Source organism: Entelurus aequoreus, linkage group LG18 (genome assembly GCF_033978785.1).
Source record: "Entelurus aequoreus isolate RoL-2023_Sb linkage group LG18, RoL_Eaeq_v1.1, whole genome shotgun sequence".
NCBI classification, from domain to species: domain Eukaryota; kingdom Metazoa; phylum Chordata; class Actinopteri; order Syngnathiformes; family Syngnathidae; genus Entelurus; species Entelurus aequoreus.
Genome location: NC_084748.1, coordinates 31,260,935 through 31,267,209, shown reverse-complemented (window position 1 = coordinate 31,267,209; position 6,275 = coordinate 31,260,935). Strand labels below are relative to the sequence as shown.

General features: G+C 39.6%; 1 protein-coding gene across 4 annotated transcripts in view; it reads left to right on the top strand.

Annotated features, from left to right (window-relative positions):
- The first annotated feature begins 234 nt into the window (after window positions 1-234).
- LOC133634027 (trinucleotide repeat-containing gene 6C protein-like) overlaps window positions 235-6,275 on the top strand; it is a 55,899-nt gene continuing 49,858 nt past the window's right edge. For 3 of the 4 annotated variants that reach the window (XM_062026950.1, XM_062026949.1, XM_062026947.1), the window contains exon 1: window positions 236-930. The gene's annotated coding sequence lies outside the window, so the exon portion shown is untranslated. Of the gene's footprint in view, window positions 931-6,275 lie in introns of all 4 variants that reach the window. The other variant, XM_062026948.1, reaches the window with a different exon arrangement.

Below are 6,275 nucleotides of genomic sequence, written 5' to 3'. Positions count from 1 at the left end.
TACATACATGCATACCATCCATCCATCCATTTTATACCGCTTGTCCTTTTAAATAAATACTCTACTGTACCGCATCCACCCATGTAATCTGTGCTGCTTGGCCATCCTCAAGTGTTTTTGGGGGGCGGGTCTCAAAACAGGGGGCGGAGTTAAGTCGCGTCCTCTGATTGGATGGTACTGAGTGACGTTCCTAAAGCCGCTTCCTAGTCTGTCTGCTCTCCGGGGGTGGAGAGAAGCGACACTGCGGTGTTTGCTAGTCGGATCAAAATGGCTGCGAGACCACTGACACCGAGAGCTCACTGAACGCCTACCATGACTGTGCTCTCCGCCGTCTGGACCCACACAGAATGTATTTTACCGGAGTCGCTTCTCACTTTGCATTTGCGGTAGCCGGCGCATCACAAGTCGTCCCGCTGGCGAGCTAAACCTTTCTTTTTTAGCACTTTAAACCTAGTTAGCCGGCTGGCTTTCGGACGGCCGTTTGCTAACACGGACAAAAAACTGCGCCATAATTGTTTTTGTTGAACCTCTAGCAGCTAACGTTGGCTCCAACAATTTTATCCGGCTTTCAAGCGCCGTTTTTATCCGCGTCGTTTATTTTTGTTGTGGTTGCTGGCTGCGCTTCGCCCCCTTCCCCGCCCCTTTCCTGTATCGCATATGACGTTTTAGCATTTCATATTTTGGACAAGTGCTTTTTTTGTTTTGTTTACATGTTTCCCCGCCCCAGCTATACATTATAATATTGTGTTTTTGGTATAAGTGACTGAAGAGGGGTCGTTGTTTACCTCGCCATCCGGTCACCAAGCTGCTACGGCGGTCGTCGACGAAGCTGCCGAGTCTTGACTGAATCTCTGTCGTCGCTTTACGGGTAACTTTGCAGAGGACACCGGGGGGATGATTTCAAGCTGCCAAAGCCGTGGTTAATGCAAGGTAACGTTGCATTTCATTTGTATTTCTAAACACTGTATGTACTCTCAATTTGTAAACCATTTTGTTGTGTATTCCAATGTTGCTATCCTGCAGAAATTACACATGCATGATGCTGAATGTGACTTTTTTTTTACGCCATGCATCACTCATTTCATGAGCATTAGATGTGTTCTCCAAAGTACTTGACGTGAAACTTTTTGTCTTACATCACAACTCTGCCGTGATTGGTGGGAGTTGGGTTGGAACACACCGTACATGTGGGACTTCCACATGCATGCAGAAAGGATTACTATAGCTGGCCATTGACTAAAATAGCATATTAGGCTTTATATTTTATGGAAAATGCATGGTTATATTTTGCAGCACAGAGTATCTTGTGCATGGAAAATGCATGGTTATATTTTGCAGCACCGAGTATCCTGTGCATGCATTCCACTAGACACAAGTACATTAGTAAAACATTGCTTCCCCCGTTTCCCTGTGTTCAAGTTCCCAATTCTGAGGGTTAAACACAGCCTTTGATATCTCATCTGCATGTCTTAATTGAAGTACATAATTTCCTGTTCAATTTCACCCATCCCCCACTCCTCTGTCGTGTTCCGTCAGAACTGTCTTATCTCAATTGTCACACACCAGTGGCGTGAAGAAATGGAAAAATTGGTGTGCGAAGCGGGTCGCACACATACAGTACATGTGCGTGGGTATTTCTTGCCAGATGATGTTTAATAGTCATGTGCAGGAATTTTTTCACCAAGCTCGAGGGTCCATGCCCTGCTTTTGCTAATCGGGTCATGAGGTGCCCCCAACTGGTTCACAGACCCCTCCATACACACTACTTACCCCCACCCCCCGATGGTCAAGTGTCCTCCTGTCTCAACTGCCACCCGGTCTTTTGCAAAGGCTTGAGGAGCAGGACAAAAGGGGTGGCTGTGAAAAGATGTTGCAGAGGCTGTCAGGGAGTAGTGGGAGGAGATGGAGCCAAAGCTTGTTAAGGAGAGGGAGTCTGTAATGTAGGTTCCTTACAGTCTGGCTTTTAAGCCTGCACGTCTGTTTGAGCGGGCCGCCCAGGTAGATAAAATCCGTCTGCTTTTATGATTAATGATCGCCGCTTAAATTTAGCGGCCATGGCTGCCATAGGATCTTTATAGTATGTCAGTCCTCCCTTTTTACGGCATTTTTAATGATTGGTGTGAAACATGAAATTCCAGTTTGCGGAGCATTATTTACTTGTCAGCTTTTCTTGTTCTTTTTCTCCTGCTAGTGTTTTTACCATTATGTCCCAATTGTTTATACAGGGGTGGGCATCATTGATCTTTAAGAATTATCTCGAATGTTGTTGACTAATGTTGCGTCATGAAACAATTACAACAAAATGGACTGTTGGGTGGATCTCGTTTAAACAATATGTCATCAGCTATGACATTAGAGGTTGAGCTACAGTACACATTGTAAACTAATATAATCTAGTGTTCTTCAATACAGTGGCAACTCAATTTATAAGATTTGGTTCTGTAACAGAGCTCTTAACTCAAAACACTTGTATCTTAAATCAACGTAATGTATTGGAAAAAATTTAAATCAATTTAATCAATGCTCGGTACTCAAAAAAAGGCCAATTTTAACATGTAACATGCCTGTTAAAAAGAAAAGCAAACCTTTGGATGAAAAATATTGTATGAAAAGACAATACAATAGGATATACTACAAGCAACTACAGTAGTTTTATGAAATAATTTAGTGTTAATAATAATGTAAAGTATTTACTTTAGAGGGTAGACTTCTACGGTATCTGCTTGCAGCTGCTTCTCCGTCAAACCCACCATCAGCAGCTTTTCTATATTTCAATGGATAAATGCAGACTTGCAGTGCTACATTCCAACTCCTTCACCAAATCGACTACACACTTTGTCATGTTTTTGTTGATGTTGTTCTTTAATTCAATTAATATAATCTGCTTATTCTCAGCACTGTCCTTCACACTTACTTTCTTCCTTCCAATGGTTGAAAAACAAAGTTTGGTGAATTTTTTAATTTTACAAGGCTGAAACTTAAAGAAATTTAAGGAAGGCCACCACCAGGAGATGAGCCTGCTGCTTAATTAGACTCAACACGGGAAACCTCGTCCGGACACAAAAAGGATTGACAGATTAATAGCTAGTCTATTTTTGCAGTACTTTTTGTGTCTCACATTTGCAAAGAAAATAATTATTTATTTATTATTATTTCTCGCTAATGCGAGCAAGTAGGACCAGACATTTTGGTGGCATTTGCTACGCCAAATAATGGCGGGGATGCCTTTAACTTACATTTTGGCTTGCAATTTAAAGCATAACAATTAGCCTAGAGACCGCTCTTATCTTAAAACACGCTTAATTTGAAGCACTCTTAAGTTGAGGTACCAGTGCAATGAGGACATCTCCCAAAACAACAATTAATTGAATAATTTATCATTAATTTAAGAAAACTTAAATCAAACGCATTCTAGTCTGGAGTCCTTGGGTCTTGGGAATTAAATTCAGGGCAATCCTCTTGGTACTCTCTGAGCAATGTTTCATTTTTATAAATCCAACAAATTTGTTAGAGGAGTAAATAAATACTTGCTCGTGTTATGTTGCCTTCTGTGGCAATTTGTAAACTATCCAGCAGGAGAGCACAGATTAATTAATCAATCTGTGCCAACACGTGCAAATGTGCATTTAAGACGTTTGAGTTTAAAATAAACTCAGTCTCAATATTGTTTTCTATTGATTTTTTTGGCAGCACAGTAGGTGCTGTCGGCTGAGCATGATTTATTTTCATTATTTTTATCTGCAGTCCTTTATCGGTGCATTCCCCACTTCCAGGGTTGTCTGACCTTTTACAGATAATCCACTGCTGCATATCTGGTCATTAGGTTGCAGTCCTTCCTACTACATTGTCAACAAAGGAAGCTCGATCAGACGTGCTTGCTTTGTGTCATGCTATCCCACAACTCTTAAGTTTTTGTATGTTTGACATACTTAGTCACTTTCCTACAAGGCTCTAAGTTCCAATGAACAACAAGTTCTTTCAGTCCAATGTCAGACTTTTTTGTTGGCTCTAGTAAATCCCACTTAGTTGTGCTTCGGAAAAGTGGCTTATGTGGTCTATCCCCTTTCACCCCCGTCATTGACCTTGTCCCAGGACTGATCGTGGTGGTCACTGAGCCTGTGATTATGAAGCCTTTCACACAACTGGCACAGACATGAGAGAGAAGATGCTTAACATCACTGCAGGATGCTGCTCCAGTCAGGAGGGCTTCATTGACAGCGGTATCAACTGCATTCAATTTTTGGCTGCCAAAAGCCATTAACCTTGTTCTCTAGTTTGTGCGTGGCTATTTTCAAGTGTAGCGGGGCAGAAGAAATGGATGCCAGTTTAGTGTGATGTGGACATTATGATAATGTGCACTTTATTTGTTTTAAACTATTTTAGTTGCGTTCTGTACAAAAAGTGCACTTTAATTTAGTGTTTTTTTGATATGTCATCTTAGTGACATCATGCACAAAAGTGCACTAATAGCTTGTTTTAAAATGTCTCTGACAATCTTGCACTTTCTGTTTGGAAATTACATGAATGTTTGTGCCACTGCTTAATAACTCTTTAATAAATACAGTGTTGGTCAATTGACTTAGTTGTGATTTCCCTCTCTGCATGAAAGTTTAAAATGAGCATATATTAATGCAGTATGAACAAGAATGTTTTAATGTAGACACATAAAATCATCATACTGCTGTGGTTACATGCATCAAGTGTTCATTCAAGGCTAAGGCAAAATATCGAGATATATATTTTGACATGGCCTAAAAATATCGAGATAAAAAAAAAAAGCCCATATCGCCCAGCCCTATGTTCATTACACAGTTTTCAACTTTCCGCCTCAGGAAGTCTGTTTGTTGGCAAAACTTGCTGCACTATTACTTCCGTTGTGTCTCTCCCATCTTTTGTGGCTTAAAAATGTGTTACAGTTTTATTTATTGTATTTTGGCGTTTATTTGTTGTGGCTTTTGCAATTGTGCTGTAGCTGAAAGTTGTCGTGTTTTGGCTTTGTGATATTGTCTTGTGGCGTTTGCGTTTGTTCCAACTGTTCTCGGCCTCCATAGGTATCCGCCATTCTTGTTTTGATGACTGATGGCGATGATGCCCCAGACAGGCAGACAGACTTGAATAATGTTTAACGTCCTTATCAAAAGTGCTACGGTAGTAAGCGAGATTTTGAGCTCATTGTAAACAAGGGATAAACATGGCAAAAGTTACCTGGCAGTCTGAAGTTACGAAAATTGATGCGAGAGTTAAAAATCCCTGGCGCTGGCCTTGTCTGTAAAAAACTATTGATAAAACACTACTAAGACTTGTTTTTGACAAGATTGATAAACATGGCTTTGCGAAAAGTAAGATTTTCCCCAAGGAAATCAATTATGGGAAACATGGCCATGTCTCTCACAAAGATCATGTTGCTTGATCAAAACACAAGGAGCTGGTTTATATTCAGAAGACAAACTATGCATTACCTGGTAAAGTGATAATAATTTCATGAAATCTCCTAAGCATGTTCATTTATTCTTTATAATAAATATAAACGGAAATTTAAACTGCAAAGTTAAGATAAACAGTTACAGTATTTGTCTTTTGGTGTATCTTCTGTTTGATATTTTATATGTATCAGCATAAATGAAATACGTTATGTGTGAAAAGATATAAATAAATAATCACTGGAAAAATTGGGACTCTAATCATTGTTAGGATATAACTAAAATGCATGTTTTAAAAATATGTTGTCCACCTTTCAGTGATGTATGTCTGTTAGAGGCTTATAGTCCGGAAAATACGGTAGCTATATTGGTGTTAATTTAGTGTAAATTTGTTGATGGTGGTGGATTTTATCATTATTTTGTCTTTATCTGCTAAAAAAGCCCCTAAACAATATTTGGTGCATTACATGGGACATGTAAGTGTCAAAAAGATAGTTAAAAGAGTTTGCTGGATGAGAATAAACCCAAAAGTAAAATAAAGTGTAGAAATGCACCCAATTGCAGGAAATGCTGTCTTGATTTTCAAAATTGTATTTTGGGTTCTGCGTGGCAGCACTTGGTGCTGATAGAAATCTTCTTATTTTTCCCTCAAAGGGTGCTCACATCCCTGTAAATGTGTATGTGACTTTGAATATATTTACTTTTAACATCATTTTATAGATGGTTGTACTGTACCTAAATGTAACATTTATTTTCTGTAGAAGTTTAAAATATAGTTTAGTCTTTGCGTCTGTTTTACATCTTCCTCAACGTGTGTGCCAATGGAGGGGGCAGGGTTTAGGGGGGCCCCAGCAG